Source organism: Anser anser (genome assembly GCF_964211835.1).
Source record: "Anser anser genome assembly, contig: HAP1_SCAFFOLD_675, whole genome shotgun sequence".
In the NCBI taxonomy this organism is placed as follows: Eukaryota; Metazoa; Chordata; class Aves; order Anseriformes; family Anatidae; genus Anser; species Anser anser.
Genome location: NW_028153626.1, coordinates 1 through 21,373, shown reverse-complemented (window position 1 = coordinate 21,373; position 21,373 = coordinate 1). Strand labels below are relative to the sequence as shown.

At 48.2% G+C, this 21,373-nt stretch overlaps 2 long non-coding RNA genes across 5 annotated transcripts; one reads left to right on the top strand and one right to left on the bottom strand.

The window, feature by feature from the left end:
• Positions 1 to 2,086: 2,086 nt before the first annotated feature.
• On the top strand, positions 2,087 to 10,045 carry LOC310891780. The gene is made up of 2 exons (XR_014577721.1): positions 2,087 to 3,824; positions 7,250 to 10,045. It is a non-coding gene; the product is annotated as an uncharacterized lncRNA (long non-coding RNA).
• A 4,358-nt stretch (positions 10,046 to 14,403) lies between these two features.
• On the bottom strand, positions 14,404 to 21,373 carry LOC310891778. 4 transcript variants are annotated; one of them, XR_014577719.1, is made up of 3 exons: positions 19,794 to 21,230; positions 16,949 to 19,346; positions 14,404 to 15,533 (listed from the first exon to the last, which is right to left on the bottom strand). It is a non-coding gene; the product is annotated as an uncharacterized lncRNA (long non-coding RNA). The 4 variants fall into 4 exon arrangements; XR_014577720.1 differs by lacking the exon at positions 14,404 to 15,533 and having other exon boundaries at positions 16,381 to 17,014; positions 19,198 to 19,346; XR_014577717.1 differs by lacking the exon at positions 14,404 to 15,533 and adding an exon at positions 21,247 to 21,373 and having other exon boundaries at positions 18,883 to 19,346; positions 19,794 to 20,252.

Sequence of the window (21,373 nt, the reverse complement as noted above, 5' to 3'; positions counted from 1 at the left end):
TCGCAAGCGGTGGGTTTTGGGGGAATTTCCCCAGATTTTGGGTTTTTGCTGGGGGGGGGTCCCTGAAACGGGGCCACAAGCAGTGGTTTTGGGGGAATTTCCCCCGATTTTGGGACTTTTGGGGGGATTTCCCGAAATTGGGGGGTTTCGGTGGGGGGGGGGGGTCTCAAACGTGGGTAACAAAGTGCAGGTTTTGGGCGATTTCCCCCCAAAAGTTTTTGTTTTTCTTTTTAAGGGGGTGTCCCCGTGCCCCCCCCCCCCTTTGCGTCACAAGCAGCAGCTTTTTGGGCCGTTTCCCCCAAATTCGGGGCTTTTGGGGGTCCCTTATTGGGGGGGGGGAAGAGGTTTTTGGGGGGAATTCCCTGAAATTTTAGTGGTTTTTTTCGGGTGGGGGGGGGTGTCCCAAAACGGGTCACAAGCAGCAGCTTTTGGGGCCGTTTCCCCGGATTTTGGGGCCGTTTCCCCGAATTTTGGGGCCGTTTCCCCAAATTTTGGTTTTTTTTTTTTTTGTTTGTTTTTTTTTGGGGGTGGGGATTTCCCTAAATTCTGTTTTTTTGGGGGGGTCTCATTTGAGCCCCCCCCCCCCCCCTTACTGGGGGGCGCTCATTTGGTGTTCCCCTTCCGGTTCTTTCGGGCGGGGGGGGTCTCACATATGGCCCCCCCTCCAATTTTGGGGGGGAGGGTTCCCATTTGAGCCCCCCCCTCAAATTTCTTTGGGGGGGGGCTCATTTGGGACCCACCGTCAATTTATTTTGGGGGGGGGAGCTCTTTTGGTGCCCCCCCTCCATATTTTCAGGGGGGTGGGGGTCATTTGGGGCCCCCCCTTAAATATTTTATGGTGGGGGGAGGTCTTGAGGCCCCCCCCTCAGATTTTCGGGGGGGTCTCATTTGGGGCCCCTCCCCTCCATATTTTGGGGGGGAAGGCATGTTCATTGGGGCCCCCCCCTCAAGATTTTTATGGTGGGGGGGCCTCAGTTGGGACCCCCCTCTCTTTATTTTGGGGGGGGCCTATCTGAGGACCCCCCTCCCGATTTCTTTTGGGGGGGCCTCTCACTTGCCCCCCCCTTTTTTTTCGGGGGGGGGGGCGCCCTCAGTCGGGCTCCTCGTCGCCGCCCCCCTCCCCCAGGCGCCGCAGCTCGGTGCTGGCCTTGTCCTCGCCGCCCCCCCCGGCAGCAGCAGCAGGGGGGGGTCCCGGGGGGGCCGCCCCCCCCTCGCTGAAGGGGCGCCCCCGCGTCTCGGGCAGCCGCAGGAAGGTGAAGAGGGCGAAGCCCCCCAGCAGCGCCCCGAAGAGCAGGAACACGAAGGGGCCCAGCGCCCGCTGGGGGGGGGATTTGGGGGGGGGGCGTTGGGGGGGGGCCTTGGGGTGCGGGGGGCCCCCCCCGGGGCGTTTGGCCCCCAGAGAGGGGCTTCCCCCCCCCGTAACCCCCAAATTGTCCCCTGTTGCCCTCCGTCCCATTGTCTGCCCCCCATTACTGACCCCCCCACCGCCCCCCCACCCCATAACCCCCCCATTATTGCCCCCCCATTGCCCCCCCACCCCATAACCCCCCCATTATTGTCCCCCTGTTGCCCCCCCACCTCAATTGCCCCCTTAAATGTCCCCCCATTGCCCCCCCACCCCATAACCCCCCTATTGCCCCCCATTACTGACCCCCCCACCCCATAACCCCCCCATTATTGCCCCCCCATTGCCCCCCCACCCCGTAACCCCCCTATTGCCCCCCATTACTGACCCCCCCACCCCAACCCCCCCATTATTGTCCCCCCATTGCCTCTCCAATTATTGCCCCCCCCCTCAGTTACCCCCTTAAATGTCCCATTATTGCCCCCCCATAACCACCCCCCCCTTAAATGCCCCCCATTGCCCCCCCACCCCGTAACCCCCCCATCATTGCCCCCCAGACCCCATAACCCCATAACCCCAAATTCCCCCCCCCGCCCATTTGGGTGCCCCCCCCCAAATCCCCCTCCTTTAGGGTCCCCGCCCCCCTTTTGGGTGCCCCCCCCACCCCCAGATCCCCCCCCCCTTTTGTGCCCCCCACCAAATCCCCCCACTCACCCCCCCCCCCTCCCCACAGGTCTCCGCCGCCCCCCCCGCCGCCAAGTGATTGTGGGAATGGAAATGTTTTTGCAGTGTTACATGGTACAGAAGGAAGGAATGTGGTATTGAGATATGCTTACAGTGATAAGAAAGCTCAGCAGGTGACCTCCTAAAATGCAGACACCCAGCCTCCTTAGAGCGATCAGGTGGAAATCGCTGTGTTAAGTCAAGCCAGATAAGGGGAGAAAACATTGCCATCCCAAAAACAGGCCGGCAACTGAAGGCCAGGCATTGTCTGGGAAGCATCAGACAGATTGTGAACCTGGATTACCCACTCCAGTGGGGAAACTGGGGACGGTCCTGTCATCAAAAAGTATATAAACTGGGTTTTGGAACTATGGGTGTGCTCTCCTGCTTGTGGGGCGCCCGCCATTGCAATCACGAATAAATTCCTGCTTCGCTGAGCTCCTCGCCTGAGCCCAAGTTGTTGGCTACGGAGCGTTTCTCACAATTTGGGGCTCGTCCGGGAGCCAGTCGCCTACCGGGGAGCCCCACCGCCGCAGCAGCAGGAAGGCATGCCCCGCTGATCTCAGGGTCCTGTGCAGCGACGGCGGCTCTGCGGAGAGCTGCCAGAGGGCCCGAGGCTGATTAAAGAGGCAGGATCCGTGAAGGAGTGGGGAAAAGGAAGAAGGTAGACACTCAGGGTTTTAAGAATTGATCCGGTAACTCCGTGCACAGACCAAGGTAAGAAATATTAAGTATTGCCTTGGGGGTCGGGTGAGACTCTGTGTGATGTGTGATGCGTGCTTGAGACGTACTTTTGTACGGAGCGAGTGTGGGGTCCTGATCCGCGGTGCCGCAGCTCCGCGAGGGGCGCAGGCAGAGACGGACGAAGCGTGAGATAAGGGAGAGAAAGGAAGAGTCTCGGGAAATGTGGTGTGCGGTAAGCCTTGCACGGGGTAGTGCTCGGAAGTGCACCAGGGAAATTTGGTGTGCGGTAAGCCTTGCACAGGGTAGTGCTTGGCAGTACACCCCCATTTTCCAGAATAGGAAAAATGGGAAATATGAGTTCCAGGGGACAGGGATGTAAGGAATAGTCCAGCAATTCGTGCCACTAAGGGGTGTGAAGGGTTAACATCGAGGCCTGGGTTTAGGCGAGAAGAGAACAAAGGGATTTCTTCAGAGAAAAACTGCTGACTGCACGGACGTGCAGTAACTTCTGACAGCCGGCCAAGAGAGCACTAGATAAGGAGGAAGAATACGAGCCTCCCTGTCCGAGCGGCCCCCGAGAAACCAACAGAGACTGATAAGCAGGTGCACCTGGGAGGACTTTGGATTCGGGAAACCAATTATAATAACCCTGCCTCTTCTAGAAGTAGTAATGAATTTGTATTAGCCTAGGAGCATAAAAACCAGCCGCCTTACGTAACAGGTGTGCGTCCTGGTGGAGCAGAGACTGCCGGCGCACCCAGCGCTGTTTGCTTGCCTCTATTCATTTAATGAATTGTAAACTTTGATTGTAATCCTATTTGGGACTCAGTCATTTATAACAATTGGGGGCTCGTCCGGGATGGTCTTGGTTCCTGAATTCTGACTTGATCTAGGAGGGGCGCCCCCACCATTTGGTGGCTCCTGTTCGAGTCAGGTCGGGGCTAATGCCATCTTGAACCTGAATAAGGGCAAGCAAAGATTTAGATTTTTTTATGAGCTCCCTTTGCCGGCTGCAGCACTATATTTTGCCCGTAATTCTGCGCGCGAAGATCCGAACGAAGACGACGGAGGCGTAAGTATTTAAGGCGTATACCGTTCGGTTGGGTGGGATTCGGTTGCCTGTGTGTGTGAGAGTGTGACTGAGACGGAACGTAGTTCCGAAGCGATTGTGGAGGTCTTCTAACTGCGGTTCCAATCTCCCGCGAGGGACTTGGCCGGTGAACGACCGAAGCGATTCCTATAGGATTCGTGGGTGGGTGATAGGTCCTAAACCCCCTGCAAGACACTCTCACTAAGGCAACCAAGGGCTGTAGGAATTGCCACAGTAAAATTCCTAGATGGGTCAGACAAAATTGAAGACCCGGGACCAGAGAAAAGGGAGCAAATTACCAGACATACCACCAGAAAGTCCATTAGGGATAATGATTAGAAATTGGAACGATAGGGGCCCCAGAAAAGGGAAAAAGTAAATTAAAAATGGTTCAGTATTGTATGACAGAATGGCCAAAGGAGCCTTTAAGACCACATGTCTTTTGGCCCGTTTTCGGATCCTTTGAAGACTGGGTTTGCCAGGCCTTAAATATACATGTTAATTCAAAGGAACCTTTTAGCCAGGAGGAAAGTGATTATGCAGGATTATGGATCAGGATCTCACGTCCTTTTCCAGCCTCAATATTTACACTAAAAGCAGACGAGAAGTTTGAAGAAGAAGAGAACAAAAAAATAAAAAATAAAAAAAAAAGGAAAAAGAAAAAGATGATGAATGGGAGTCATTGGATAACCTACCACCTCTGTATCCTAACAATCCACCCCCGGCGGTGCATCTTGTAATCCTGTTTTGTTCTTAAGTGTTTTGACTGTGTCAAGGAGGAAGGTGGGAGCATTATCTAAGTAACAGTTTAGAAGTTTGGCTATATTCGCGGTGGTGTTCAGTCAGTTTCCCAAGTATCGGGGGAGCGGGGCTGACTGATTATCAAAGTGGTAGAACGGAGAGCCACTTCTTTGGTGGTTCGGGCCTGAGCCCTGGGAATTTGGTAAGAAGGGGGAGAGCGAATTTATTTAGGCCTCAATACCTTTTTAAACCCCCATCTTGACGGATACACAGGAGTGATTCCTTGTTTTGTGTAGGCTTACTAACAAAGTGCATGAGAAAAATTAGCATTTGGCTTGAAATTCGGTCTTATTGAAATGTAAATTTTGTGGAAAAGGTGGTATTGTTTGTCTAGAAGACGGAAGGCTGAGTGCTTCAGGTGTTTTTCCGAAGTCCTGCGGATTTATGATTGGAATGGGGCTCATTAATAATCTGAAATAGTGGAGTTTGTATGTGGAAAGAAGAGTTTAATCCCAGAGAATCGGGACATTTGGGAAGAAGATTAGGAAAAGATAGTAAAAACCTGCAATAAAAAGGTTTGCGTGGAAATTGAAACAAGGGACAGTAACTAATATAAATAAATAAAAGGGAATGGGAAATCAAGGAAAAGGGGAAAATCCAAAAAAAAGACGTCCTAAAAAAAAAACAAACGCCTCCTTGGGTGCATATTGGCACATTGGAAGGATATTGTTAGAAATGGGGGCACAGAAAGCAAGAGGACTTCCACTAAGTATTGCAATCAATGGTGGCCACTATATAAACTAAATGGCCGCTTTATGGATCAATCGACTATAACAGTGTCTTGCAATTAATGTTTTTGAGGAGAGAAGGAAAATAGGATGAAATGTTGTATAGTGATATGTTGTTTCAGCATCTTGGAGGGAAAAGGTTTGGAATTAAGTTGGCCCCTGACTGAGCCTTTGGTGTTGGCATTAGAAAAGTACGGGCTGGAGAAAGATAAAGGAAGTGTTAAAAGGATTGTGGAAGGTGTTAAAGGCTGTGTGGCATGTAGTATTTAACAGAGCTGTTTGATGCTGAATGAGCAGGGAAAGAGGATGTAGGAATGTTAATAGTTCCGTCTCAACCCGAGGCTGAGATCTCTAAATCGCGGTGTGAGCCCTCTGGGGCGGAGGGACCATGATGGGTCCGAGAGAGTTGTCCTGGAAACAGAAAAGCAGCTAACTCTTGAAACAACCTGAGTTCCTGTGTGAGCTCAGATTGCCAATGGGACCGCTCAGGGAACTTTCAACGATTGCATTCCCCTGACCGACCCCCTCACTGAGACCCTAATCACCCCGGAAATTATGTAAATACTAAAATCTGGTTAAATTGGCTATTGGGAATTGAGAATCTGTTCCAACAAGGTCCAAAAGAAACCCCTATGGAATTTATGGAATTTTTGAATTTCTGGACCAACTTTGAAATGCAATGAAAAAAAAAATGGACCTGGCTTAAAAAAAAAAAAAAAGAGAGAGAGAGGCAACTGGCTAACCTCTTTCCAGGGCAATCAGCCCCTGATATCAGAAAGAAATTGTCTTAGGCTGCAGGACAAACTTACAACAGTCAGGAATGATGGGGACCTGGGGCATCTACCCTAGCAGGTCCACTAGTTGAAATAAAGCTAGGAAACGAAGACAGAGGCTTGAATTTTTTGTTGGTTATGGGAGCTTCTTTCTCTGTGTTAATTAGGCTGTAAATGTAATAGGAGCAACATATTCAGTGTTAAATAGTTTAAAAGGACGATTAGGAACTAAGACAACTACAATAATTGGAGCCACAGGGAAAGAGGAAGAATGGTCATTCTTACAACCCCTTGATTTGCGTTTTGGGGGTAAGGAACTAACCCATGAATTTTAGTATGTACCAGAATGCCCGATGCCACTCTTGGGACGGGATCTATTAGCCAAATTAGATGCAACAATAACCTTTGAGGATGGAGAATTAATAATGAAGGTACCTGAGTCCAAAGTAGGACAAATCCTAATGATCAAAGATAAACCCTTTGTTAATATTCCAAGAGAAGTAGAAAATGCAGTTATACCAACAGTACGGGAAACAGATGTACCAGGGAAGTCGAAACTGGCACAACCGGTAAAGGTGGAATTAAAGGAAGGAGCCAAACCTGTTCGAATCAAACAATATCCACTTAAGATAGAAGCTAGGCACGGGAATGGTGAAAATTATTGACAAATTTCTCAAATATCAGATTCTGGAAGAATGTAAATCGGAATACAATACTCCAATTTTTCCAGTAAAGAAGCCGAATGGCGAGTATAGATTTGTACAAGATCTTAGAGCAAAAAATGAAATAACAAAGGATATTCACCCGGTAGTAGCTAATCCTTACACATTGTTAACATCTGTGAAAGGGAAATATAAATGGTTTACCGTGATAGATTTAAAGGATGCCTTCTTTTGCATACCTCTTGATAAAGATAGTAGAAAATTATTTGCCTTCAAATGGGAAAACGTATTGAAGTTTTTGGACCACATATGGTAACAACCGTTTTGGAACAAAGGGGGGGGGGGGGGGCACTGGTTATCACCCAGCTGGATGGTGAAATATCAGGCAATCCTAACTGAACAAGATGACATAACCTTGAAAACGACTAACCTGTTATATCCAGCAGTATTTCTAGGAACCGTTCCAGAAGAAGGACCGTTGGAACACAATTGTGTGGAAATAATCGAACATACGCCAGCCACAAAGATTTGAAGGATGTACCCCTTGAAAGGTATTCAGAGGGAATACCACACTCCGTGGCACCCACAAAGCTCAGGGAAAGTAGAAAGGATGAATCAAACAATAAAACAACAATTGGCTAAGTTAATGATCGAGACACAGCTGCCCTGGACGAAATGCTTACCATTGGCACTTTTAAACATAAGAACTAAACCACACAGTGAGACTGGTTATCATCATATGAAATGTTATATGGTATGCCTTATTCTCAAGGGATGCCCCTAGGGAACAATGTAGTTGAGGATCATAGTATCCAGAAATACATAATTACCATTGGAAGGAGATTACAGGAGATAAGAGAAATTGGGATGATGACTCAGACACCACCTTTAGGATTTGCTATTCATAAAATACAACCAGGAGACAAGGTCTTAATAAAAACCTGGAGAGAAGAATCATTGAACCCCCGATGGGAGGGACTGTACCTTGTTTTACTTACTACTGAAACAGCTGTGAGAACAGCAGAAAGGGGTTGGACCCACGCATCCAGAATAAAAGGACCAATAACTACCGAAGCCTGGAGGGTTGAGTCCACTCCTGGGGAACTGAAACTGAGACTAAAGAGGAACTGATATCCCAGCAATGAGGTTCTGCATGAATTAAGGGCACTGGATAAAGAGGACAAGGCTGAAGGGAGGAAAGGGAGAAGGCAAGACCGGGGTAGGACCCTCCACTGCGGCGTGTATGGTCTACCGAGGGAGGCAACCCCTATGGGTATTGACCGCCGAGTGAGAGTGCCTCGACCGGACTTCTCCCACACCAAGATCAGTTTGTCCTGAGAAAAATAACATGAGAACCTTTTAAACCCATAATAAAATTGTGATTAGTTTTTCCAGGAGCTGGATCACCCCGAAGGGCTGAATGGTAACACAAGCTCTGAAAGCGGGCCCAACCCCATGATTGAAGGCGCTTCCCACACTCTCAAGATTGGACGGCGAAAAAGGCTTATAATATGACAGGTCGCCAAAGAGAACTGAATTGTGACTGTAAGTGGAAACCCAACGTGGGAGCTTGGAAGCGTGCATATACGAGTACAAACGGGGCAGACATTGTAACAGGACCACTCAGTAACAAGGACACTCTGTATTATCACGCCCCAAAGGGTAAAGATGGATGGGATGGTCATTTTCCAAACGGGACGTGGGCCCTAAAGGGACATTATTGGGTGTGTGGCAAACATGCTTACAAGAGGCTACCTGGAAACTGGTCGGGAATATGCTATGGGGGGTACATAAGACCCTTGTTCTTTTTATTGTCACAAACACAAGGAAATCATTTAGGAATAAGATTATATGATGACCTGAACAGAGTAAAACGATCTATCGATACTTCCTTATCCGGGGATAGTGCCCAAAAATGGGGAAAGGATGAATGGCCTCCTGAAAGAATCATACAGCATTATGGGCCAGCTACCTGGAACCCGAATGAGTTGGTATCAGGAGCCCGAGAACCTATTTATAATTTGAACCGAATAATTAGGTCGCAAGCTATCCTCGAAGTTGTAACCAATCAAACAGCGACAACCTTGGATCTTCTGGCTGATCAATCCACTCAGATGAGGAATGCTATCTTTCAACGTAGAATGGTCTTAGACTATTTACTAGCAGAAGAAGGGGGAGTGTGTGGAAAACTGAACGATTCTAATTGTTGTTTACAAATTGATGATAATGGAAAAGTGGTTAAGCAGATAACAAAAGAAATTAAAAAGCTAGCCCACGTCCCAGTACAAACTTGGAAGGGTATGGATTGGGATTTCTTTCCATGGTTGCCCGGTGGACCACGGGTTAAAAGAATGCTATTTTTATTTTTATGTGGTGTAATGACATTATTGTTTATGCCTTGCATGATACCTTGCTTTACGTTGTTGATACGGCGGATAATAAATAGCACCCAATTTGTGATGACTTTGGGAGAGAAAAGGTGATGTGTCGATAATGATGCTTAAGAAATGGACACCCCGAGAACTGACTGATGAAATCCAACTGCTACTAACAAAAGTTGAAGAAGAGACACGAATTGATGATATTAAAAAAAAAAAGGGAGGAATTGTAAGGAATAGTCCAGCAATTCGTGCCACTAAGGGGTGTGAAGGGTTAACATTGAGGCCTGGGTTTAGGCGAGAAGAGAACAAAGGGATTTCTTCAGAGAAAAACTGCTGACTTTGCACAGACGTGCAGTAACTTCTGACAGCCGGCCAAGAGAGCACTAGATAAGGAGGAAGAATACGAGCCTCCCTGTCCGAGCGGCCCCTGAGAAACCAACAGAGACTGATAAGCAGGCGCACCTGGGAGGACTTCGGATTCGGGAAACCAATTATAATAACCCTGCCTCTTCTAGAAGTAGTAATGAATATGTATTAGCCTAGGAGCATAAAAACCAGCCGCCTTACGTAACAGGTGTGCGTCCTGGTGGAGCAGAGACTGCCGGCGCACCCAGCGCTGTTTGCTTGCCTCTATTCATTTAATAAATTGTAAACTTTGATTGTAATCCTATTTGGGACTCAGTCATTTATAACAGGGAGATATCCCTGGGGGAGTGCCTACCGAAAGTTCTTCCTGAAGAATTATAAGAAATTGGAAAAATAATCTCAAAATTGGAGGAGATGGTAAAAAAAAAAAAAAAAAAAAAATGGTTAAATATTGTGTATTAGTCTGGACAAAAGAACCGATTAAGGAAACAGCAGTATTTTGGCCAAAATACGGGCCTGATGAAAATTCAGGCTTGAAATTTATGTGTAAACAATAAGATTCCTTTTTTTTTTTTTGGAGGAGGAGCCAAGTTATGCTCCCTATAATCCTAATATTGCACCGGTGGCAGCAGCAGTCGCTCCAGGAAAGGAGACAGGGACTGCAATTAACACTGTCCCTAGAGAAGAGCGTACTCTAGGCTCTGGCAAGAATTAGAACAAGGCAGAAGAGGTACTGAGAATTTTGCCTTCCCTGATACTAACAGCACTAACACTAACTGTGTATCCTCTTAAGTGAACTTCCCCCCCTCCTTACCAGCAGAGAGGTTAGGAGTTTCCTAGGACCTAACTTATACTCTTGGGGAGGGGGAATTACGTATATAAATATGTTGTTTACAGGGAAAGAAATGGGAATGGTCAGGAGGAGAGCTGCTATACAAAAATGGGAAAGAACTCATCCTCCAGGACCAGGGGTAATACCGGCAGGGCAGAAATACCCACTTGCCGATCCTGGCTGGAAGAATAATAGTGTGCAACACAGAAATCATACGAGAGACTTGGGGTCAGAATGAGAAAGTACTTGGGGATGAATCCTGAGGACCCGGTATCCCAAGGGCTCTTGAAAGTTCATTTTGTGATTGAAGCCTGGCAAGATGCACAGAAAATGCTCCAGAAGGTGGGGGGGATGTAGTGACCAGTCACTGGGGGGCCCTCCTGCGGGAGGCCCTGAACGTGTGTGTCAAGAGGGGAGATGAGAAGGAAAGCAGAGGGTGAAACTAATGGTACTGACAGCGTAGCAGGTAGTCAGGCAGAGGGTTGGAGAAAGAGGAAGAAAATCTTCAGGGGGAGTCAGGGCCAGGATGGAAAGGAGAGGAAGAGAGATGAAGGAATGGCAGGCAAGGAAAGCTACCCGTGTTGTGGCCTGAATCTTAGCAGGGACAGGCTTTGATGGGATGTTTTAAGTGTGGGCAGGCTGGCCACTTCAGGTAGGAATATCCGGAGTGGAAGAAGGAAGGTATGGAATTAAGTTGGCTAATGACTGAGACTTTGGTGAAAGTACAGGCTGGAGAAAGACAAGAAGAAGTGTTAAAAAGGGTTATGGAAGGTGTTAAAGGTGTGGTATGTAATGTTTGACAGAGCTGTTTTTTGAATGAGTTGGGAAAGTTGAAGGAGCAGGGAAAGAGGGTGTAGGCACTATCTAAGTAACAGTCTAGAGGTTTTGGTATATTTGCTGTGGTGTTTGGTCAGTTTCCCAAGTATCGAGAAGGGGGGGACGGGGGGGGGCAGCCTGCTCCACCAGGGGCCTCTCCACAGGCCGCAGGGGGCTTCGGCTCCGGCGCCTGGAGCGCCTCCACCCCCTCCGTCTGTGCTGACTTTGGTGTCTGCGGGGAGGTTTCTCGCTCCTCGCTCTCCCAGCTGCTGTTGAGCAGCAGGTTTTTGTTTGTTTGTTCGTTTTCGTGGATGTGCTCTCACAGAGGCACGGACTGTGTTGCTCATGGCTTGGCTCTGGGCAGCGGTGGGCCCCTCTGGGGCCGGGTGAAATTGTCCCTTATCTGCCACGGGGCGGTTTCTGGATTCTCCTCGTGGGGGCTGCCACTGCAGCCCCCTCCCGAACCTCGCCATCAAACACAATACACAGGGGCAGCTAGGTCATTGCTGGCCTGTAAAGTATCAGGGATTAAATTAACTAATGAAACCCTAACGAGTGATGGGGGTAGAAGGGGCTGGGGTAACAGTGCCACCTTTGGGGGGTACCAAGCTGAGACGAGGGGATAAAATGATCTCTGGGCAATTATTGTATGTACCCAAGGCAGGGACTAACTTGTTGGGAAGGGATTTGATGATGAAATTGGGCATTCAAATAGTAAATTGGTAGACTGGAATAACAGTGGTATTAATGGAGTGCTCTCAGGCCCTGAGAGCAAAGATATCTTCACCTCTGACTGGAAAGACTCTGAAGTGGGGGCGGAAGCAACAATACATATGGAATTTTTACCTCAGAGGTTTACAGGGCCACCGACTAATTTGGGCAAAGTTCTAGAACAGATTTTGGAGCAATTCCAACCTCCCAAGGAGGAATTTCTGTTACAAAACGTGTATGATCGTTTATTGTCAGGACAGGAGAAAACAGTTGTGAAGGAAGCTACTAACAAGCTATTCAACTTTCTGGGAAAGCAGGGCTTGGGAGCATTGAAAAATAAATTACAATACGTAGAAAGAGAAGTCAGGTATTTAAGGCATCTAATGTCTGAGGGAAAACTGAGAATAAATCCAGAGAGGATTCAGGGAATTGTTGAAAACTAAGAAAGAACTAAAAAGTTTTTAAGAGAGATTTCTTTAAGGAATCGGGAGCCACGAAGCCTGAGGGAAAATGGATACTCCCTGATGGGAGAGAAATGCTGAATAAAGCACCAATGAGGCAAATATGATGTTTTACATCAAGAGAGTCATTGGGAGATGCAAGCAATGTGTGATGTTGTGCTAAGAAAGTATGTCTGTGTAGGAATATACACTTTAGTGAAGCAATTATGCAGAGGATGTACCATATGTCAAAAGGCAAATAAAAAGGTCATTTGTAACTGACCTAGAGGGGGACGGGAGCCAGGGATTCGACCTTTCCAAAGTATACAGGTAGACTTTACTGAGTTACGTAAAGGAGGGAGATTTAAGTACTTGTTTGTCCTAATTGGCCACGTGACTGGATGGGTGTAAGCTTTCCCCTCTGTATCTGCCCCTGCAAACACGGTGGCTAAGGTATCACCGGAGCAAACAGTCCCTAGATATGGGATAGCTGAAAACATTGATTCAGACCAAGGAAATAATTTCACTTCACAAGTACTGCAAGGGTTAATGCAGGCCTTAGAGACTGAGTGGGCTTTTCACACCCCCTGGCACCCCTCCTCTCCTGGGAAGGCAAAGCGAATGAACCAGACATTAAAGAAGCAATTAACTAAATTAGCGTTAAAAACCCAACTTCCTTGGGTAAAATGTTTACTTTTAGCACTCCTACAGGTTCAAACAGCACCAAGAAAGGATATAGGAATATCACCGTATGAGATGCTGTTCGGATTACCCTATCTGGGCAGAAGGGATGAGATACCACAATTCGAAACGAGAGTTTTCTTAAGAACTGTATTCTGGGGTTGTCCTCTTCTTTGTCATTTCTCAGGACCCGTGGGAAATTGGGTCCTGATTCGGACCTGGAAAGGATCAACTCCGGCCCGAATGGGAAGGACACTTCCAAGTACTACCAACCACTGAAACAGCCATAGGAACTGCGGAAAAAGGTTGGACTCACTATACTCGAGTGAAGGCATCCATCGACCCTAGTACCTGGGAAGCTGTTCCTACAGAAGACTTGTTGGAAGCTGAAATCGAAGAGAAAAATCTCATAGTGGACTCTGAGCGGGATAAGAGCTTGCGATTGTAAACTAACCTTTTATTTTCACAGGTAACTAATGAGCGTGACTTGTGATTGAGAGAAAGGACTGGCCTATAGTGAATTGAAGTGTTCCCAAGGGGGGGTTGTTATGGTAGTAGTGTATATCTTATTCTTTGTATTGATAATTATTTGGAAACCTAAGGTTTAAAAATAATGACAGGGAAAAATCAATTATTAATTTTGTTTTTAGTGATTGTAGGCCTCAGAGAAAGCCTTGGTCAATTGGCAACTTGGAAAAGGCATGACCAGATAATAGTAAGACGGGATACCCCATAAAAATATGGGTGAATGTGACAGAGGGTTATGTACCACAATCTGTCATGTTTGATGCTTGTGAGGTGTTAGCTTGTGGAGATTTAAATGCCCAAGGACAATTGAGCAGAGAGAACAAATAACTGGTAGAGACCCAACAGCCAGATTGAGAATAGCTGTATGGAAACGATCCTCTATCTCCATCAGAGAAAGGGAGAAACTCAAGGAGAAAACAGGAGAGAAAACAGGAGGCCCTCTTTGAAATGCGGCAGTTCAAACATTTGAGATTGAAACAGGGTATGGGGATGTGAATGCCTGGATAGAATGGGTCAAATATACTGTCCAGAGTCTCAACCATAGCAATTGCTATGCTTGTGCCTCGGGATGACCGATTGCCCAGATAGTGCCCTGCCCATTGGGGTGGACCGAGGACTCCCGAGGGATGCGATGTACGATTGCATTGTACCCAGAAAAGCCTGCCTGGGGAAATGAGGCCTGTAAGTCTCTCTTTGCTATTCCCTTCCTCGCACGATAGCAATATCAGGGCTCCCCCTGCATTCTCCACAGCTATAGGTAACCATACAGCTTGCCTCTCACGGCAGGGTGTGAGTGCTACCCGGCATCTGGGAGAATTTGCCTTGTGCACGAGGACCTTGAATGCTACCGAGGACTTGATGGGAAACTGCTCCAGACTTGAGATCCCCAGGGCAGATCTCTGGTGGTACTGTGGAGGGAAGATCTTACGGTCCACCCTACCATCTAACTGGGGAGGCACTTGTGCACTTGTTCAATTAGCTGTACCCTTCACCCTGGCATTTGAAAGAGAAACATCACAAATACCCAGAAGAAGTAAAAGAGGCTTAGGAGTATCATTTGATGATAGAGCGTACATAGATTCTGTTGGGGTGCCTAGAGGAGTTCCTGATGAACATAAAGCCAGGAATCAAATTGCTGCAGGGTTTGAGTCACTGTTCTGGTGGGTAACAATTAATAAAAATGTGGATTGGATTAATTACATCTATTATAATCAGCAGAGATTCATAAACTATACAAGAGATGCGATAAGAGGAATCGCTGAACGACTAGATGCCACCAGCAAAATGGCTTGGGAAAACAGAATAGCATTAGGTATGATGCTTGCGGAGAAAGGTGGTGTGTGCGTGATGCTGGGCAGCCGTTGTTGTACTTTTATCCCTAACAATGCTGCCCCGGATGGCACAGGAACTAGAGCATTGCAAGGGCTTACCACCCTTGCCAGTGAATTGGCAGAAAACTCAGGAGCAGACCCTTCCATCACAGGATGGTTGGAATCTTGGTTTGGTAAATGGAAAGGGATGGTAGTGTCCGTATTTGCATCCTTGATCAGGATTTTTAGCCGGAGTTTTTTTAGCAGGAGTTTTGACAGCCGCTGGTTGTTGCACTATCCCCTGTGTAAGGGGACTTGTCCAGCGGTTTACTGAAACTGCACTTTCGAAACAAATGACCGTGGATCCACCACCCTACTCAGATAAGATGATGATATTAGAGGAGATGGAAAGCAAAGAAAGTGAAGAAGAGGAAGACATCTACCAAATTACACCTTAGAGAAAAAAATTCTGCAAAAATCTACAAATTATAAAAAGAGAAAAGGGGGGAATTGTGGGAATGGAAATGTTGTTTTTGCAGTGTTACATGGTACAGAAGGAAGGAATGTGGTATTGAGATATGCTTACAGTGATAAGAAAGCTCAGCAGGTGACCTCCTAAAATGCAGACACCCAGCCTCCTTAGAGCGATCAGGTGGAAATCGCTGTGTTAAGTCAAGCCAGATAAGGGGAGAAAACATTGCCATCCCAAAAACAGGCCGGCAACTGAAGGCCAGGCATTGTCTGGGAAGCATCAGACAGATTGTGAACCTGGATTACCCACTCAGTGGGGAAACAGGGGAGGGTCCCGTCATCAAAAAGTATATAAACTGGGTTTTGGAACTATGGGTGTGCTCTCCTGCTTGTGGGGCGCCCGCCACTGCGATCGCGAATAAATTCCTGCTTCGCTGAGATCCTCGCCTGAGCCCAAGTTATTGGCCACGGAGCGTTTCTCACAGGAGGGAAATTGAATATAAGACCTTTCAAAGTAACTGTAAAAAACCCAGAAAGACCGATTAGGATAAAACAACACCCTCTTTCAGAAGAAGGAAGGAGGGGGCTGAAACCCGGGATCCAAAGATTATTGCAGCAAGGGCTGTTGGAGCCTTGTATGTCTCCTTTTAGCACTCCTATCTTACCAGTAAAAAAGAAAGACGGTAAATACAGGCTAGTACAGGATTTAAGGGAAATTAATAAAAGAACTGTTGCCAGGTTCCCTGTGGTGGCAAACGCGCACACCCTGTTGAGCCACCTACATCCGGACGATCGATGGTAGCATCAGCCTGCTGAATTTTTTGGGGTCACGGGGATTAAAAGCGTCTAAGTCAAAATTGCAGTTTGCAGAAGAGAGAGTGAAATATTTGGGTCATTTGTTAAATAAAGGGACAAAAGGATTGGATCCTGAAGGGGTTAAAGGAATTCTAGGGATAAAAGCCCCAGCTACTAAAAGGCAGGTACGGCAGTTGTTAGGGTTGACCGGATAGTGTAGACAATGGATAGAAGACTACAGTGGAAAGGTTAAATTTTTATATAACAAGCGGAATAAGGATGGATTACTCAAATGGGCAAAAGAAGATGAGGAGCAATTAGAAAAACTAAAGGAAGAGCTTGTGCATCCGCCAGTTTTAAGCTTCCCAGAGCTAAAGAAACCATTCTTCTTGTTCGTCAATAGTACAGAGGGAACTGCTTACGGCGTGCTTGCCCAAGAGCGGGCAGGCAGTAAAAAACCCGTGGCCTATTTGTCTAAATTATTGGACCCCCGTTAGTAGGGGTTGGCCCAGCTGCTTGCAGGTAGCGGTGGCAGCTGCCCTATTAGCGGAGGAAGCTCAAAAGATTGCATTTGGGGGAGAAATCAGAGTTATATCCCCCCACAATATACGTGGGGTGTTGCAACAGAAAGCTGAAAAATGGATTGCAGATGCAAGGCTGCTAAAATATGAGGGAATTTTAACATCTTCACCCCGATTAACACTAGAAACAACCTCAGTACAGAACCCCGCCCAATTCCTTTATGGGGAACCGAGCGAGCAGCCTGACCGTAACTGCCTTAGAAATACAGAAGAGCAGGTAAAATCGAGACCTGATTTGGAAGAGGTGGAGTTACCCTCAGGGGAGCAGATATATGTAGACGGGTCCTCGAGGGTAGCTGAAGGGAAAAGAAAATCGGGATACGCATCGGTTAATGGGAAAACATTCGAGGTAATAGAATCAGGCCCTCTGGGCCCGAGCTGGTCAGCACAGGCCTGCGAGCTATATGCAGTGCTAAGAGCCCTGAAATTGCTGAAAGATAAAAGCGGAACAATATACGCGGATTCTAAATATGCATGTGGAATAATCCACACCTTTGGAAAAATATGGGAGGAAAGGGGACTAATTAATTCTCAAGGGAAAGGGCTGGTTCACGAGGAGCTAATTACCCAAGTGCTACAAGCCGTAAGGGAACCAAAAAACATCGCCGTGGTACACGTCAAGGGGCATCGGAAGGGAACAAGCCCTCAGATTGGGGGAAACAGTTTGGCAGGCCGGGAGGCCAAACGGGCAGCACGCCTGTGTGTGTGTGACGCGACAAAAAGGGCTGACTGCCCGAGCTGTGCAAAGGGGGAGGATTCGAAGAAATTTCCATGCTATGATTGCTGGAGTGAATGGGGAGTGGATGGGATTGAATGCGATTGCTCTGAGGGAGAGAGCCCGCCTTATAAAAACTGCTACTCCCTGGGGTCGGATGGACCCGTTCCCCTCCCCCTGCTCTGTTTCACTATTACAGAAGAAGACAAGATGACACAAATAGGGGTTCAAAAAAAAAAAACGATAAAGGGAGACGGGTGCTGCCCGACGGACGGGCAGCGTTACCAAAATCAGTAGCTGTGAGGGTGCTACGGAGATTTCACGAACAGACGCACTGGGGCACTCAGGCGTTGGTGGATCGATTTGCCACAGATTATATGTGTATAGGGATTTATAATATAGCAAAGAGGATCGTAAATGATCGCATAACTTGTCGGAGGGTAAATGCTCAACACATGAGAAAAAGGGTCCCGGGAGGAGGACGAGAATTGGCACATCGGCCTTTTGCAAAGATTCAATTGGACTTTACTGAACTTCCAAAAACGGGGCGATACAGATACTTGTTGGTTATTGTAGGCCACCTCACAAACTTTGTTGAAGCATTCCCTACGGCAAGGGCCACAGCTCAAACCGTGGTAAAGATATTATTAGAAAGCATCATTCCCAGATACGGGGCAATAGAAACAATTGATTCTGATCGGGGACCACACTTTGTGTCAAAAGTATCCCGTGATACCATGAAAGCTTTAGGAATTAAATGGGGATATCACACTCCCTGGCATCCTCAGAGTTCGGGAAAGGTAGAACGAATGAATGGAGAAATTAAAAAACAACTTACTAAGCTCATGTTAGAAACAAAGACTCCTTGGATAAAATGCTTGCCGTTAGCCTTGTTAAACATACGTACTAAACCCAGGGCCGCCCTGGGAATCTCACCCTTTGAAATGCTATATGGCATGCCTTTCGATTGAGAGGTACCTCTTGATCAGCCTCGTTGACGAGACGATAAAATCAGGCCCTATCTAATACAGCTAATGAACCGGAGAAGGGAATTACAGAGGAAGGGCTTAATCGCACAGCGCCCGCCGTTGGACCTGGCACTACATAGCATACAGCCAGGTGGTAAAGTTTTGGTCAAAACACGGGAGGAAGTTTCACTGCCACCACAACGGGAAGGTCCCTATGTTGTTCTGCTCACTGCACAAACTGCCGTTCGAACCGCGGAAAAGGGATGGACGCACGCCAGTTGTATTAAAGGAACCATCCGTGACAAATATTTAGCGGTCCAATTTGGACCTAAGGGCTGTGTAAACCACAGGGTAACAAGGTGGACACGTGGGGTTCCCCTCGTTAGGGGAAACTGCACGTTTCTATGGATAAACGTAACTAACCCTACGGATCAGGGATGGATTTTTGGAAAAACTTGGGGAATACGATATTATGAGCACGGAAGCGACAGAGGAGGATTTATTCTAATTAAGAAAAATACTTACTCGAACAAAACTAGTCCCTACAAATGTAGCTGGCGACAGGAGATTGGGATAACACTAACTCAGGTCCCGGGAAAAGGTAGATGTGTGGGGACAGTCCCAAATGGGAAGAGAAATGTATGTAACATTACTCAAAATGGGCATCAGTCACATAACTGGTTAATTCCTGCGAAGAACACCAGATGGGTATGTTCGTCTTTGGGGACAACACCATGTCTATCCTTAAAATTGCTCAACTCTTCACATGATTTCTGTGTACAGGTAGTAATCATACCTGGGATTCTTCACCATTCTGAGGAGTATAGGTACGTTCAACGTGCTATGGCAAAAAACCGCTTCAGGAAGAGAGAGCCTATTACGGCTGTCACTTTAGCCACTCTGCTGATTCTGGGGGCTGCAGGAGCCGGAACTGGAATTACCTCTCTGGTAAAACAAAGCCAAGAATTTACCTCGTTACGCATTGCTGTAGATGAGGATTTGGCCCATATCGAGCAATCTATATCAGCTTTAGAGAAATCTGTGCGATCCTTATCTGAAGTAGTACTACAAAATCGTAGGGGATTAGATCTGATTTTTCTACAAGGAGGACTGTGTGCAGCCCTACGAGAGGAGCGTTGTGTATATGCTGATCATCCTGGAGTGGTAAGGGACACAATGACTAAATTGAGAGAAGGGCTAGAAAAACGAAAAAGGGACAATGAAGCCCACCAGAGTTGGTAGGAATCCTGGTTTAATTACTCACCTTGGCTCACTGCACTGCCATCAGCTATAGCAGGACCTTTGTTGCTGCTCATATTTACACTAACTTTTGGACCATGTATATTCAACCGAATAATCGCGATTGTAAAAAACCGATTAGAGGCAGCTCACCTTATGCTTGTGCGTGCGAAATATGAATCTCTTGAACAGGAGGAGGACGACGCAGAAACTTTAACATTGAGCAAACAAGTGCTTCAGAAATTCATCAATGAACAAAATACGTTAGAAAAAGAAAAAGGAGGGACTGCGATAAATTAGCGGGTGTTTGTTCCTTGTCTGTAAAAGGAATTCAGAGAATCTGCTGAGAAGATAAGGTTTTGCAATTTACGACTTGTTAAGGGGAAGACTAAGCGAGTAGATAGCGGGGGGGGGGGGGTGTTGGATAAACGTCCTTGGTGAAAAAGACTCTGTGAAATACTGTTTGCCGCTTTTGCTTTTGCTACCCTTGAACACAGAACGAACTGCGCAGCTTCAGAAGGTTCAAAAAGCCCTGACAAGCCGAAACTTGGATGCTGACAAACGGAACTTGGATGCTGACAAGCCGAACTTGGCTGCTATAAAACGGCGACACTGAAAAGGGAAAGTTGCGTGCCGTGGTGGAGCGGAGACTCCCCAGCCGCCCAGCGCTGTTTCACTTGTGCCTGCTTACTTCATTAATAAACTACCTTCGACAGACCAGAAAGTTGCGTGGTCTCGCTTCTAACAGGGGGGGACTGGGAGGGAACTGGGAGAGACCAGAAGAGACTGGGGAGCAACTGGGAGCACTGGGAGGGACTGGGGGGAGGCTGGGAGGACAACTGGGAGGGTAATGGGGGGGACTGGGAAGACTGGGAGGGCAATGGGAGAAGATGGGGGGGACTGGGGGGATACTTCGGGAAGTGGAAGGTACTGGGAGCACTGGGGGAGACTGGGGGGGGTACTGGGAGATACTGGGGGTACTGGGGAGGCAATGAGAGATCAACGGGGGGAACTGGAAGGGGCACTGGGGATACTGGGCGGTACTGGGAGGGACTGGGGGGACACTGGGAGATACTTGGAGCTACTGGGGGAATTTGAAGGATGCTTGGAGGGTACTGGAGGGATACTGGGAGGGACTGGGGATACTGGGATGGGCGATGGGGCGAACTGGGAGAGGACTGGGAGGTACTGGGAGGGACTGGGGGGGCACTGGGTATACTGGGAGGTACTGGGAAGGACTAGGGAGATACTGGAGAAATACAGGGAGGGACTGGGGGGAGACTGGGGGAACTGGGGGGGGACTGGGAGATACTGGGGGCATACTGGGGGGTACTGGGAGGAACTGGGCGGGCACTGGGGATACTGGGAGGAACTGGGCGGGCACTGGGCGGGCACTGGGGATACTGGGAGGTGCTGGGAGGGCACTGGGGGATACCGAGGGGGCACCAGGGGCTTACTGGGGGCTCACTGGTGTTACTGGGAGCACTGGGACGGACCGGAAGTGCCCCTCCCCCTCCCCCCGCCCCCCCGCAGGAAGCCCCGGAGCGGTGGGGGAGGGGTCCCGGACCCCCCCCTCCCCCCCCGCCCCTCCCCCACCCCCCCTCACCTTGGTGGACGCTGACGTCATCGCCGCCGCCCCCCCCCCGCCCCCGCCCCCGTCCGGCCGCCGCCGCCGCTCCTCGATGGTGCCGGGGCCCCGCGGGCCGCTCCGCCCGCGCCTCTCTGCGGCCGCT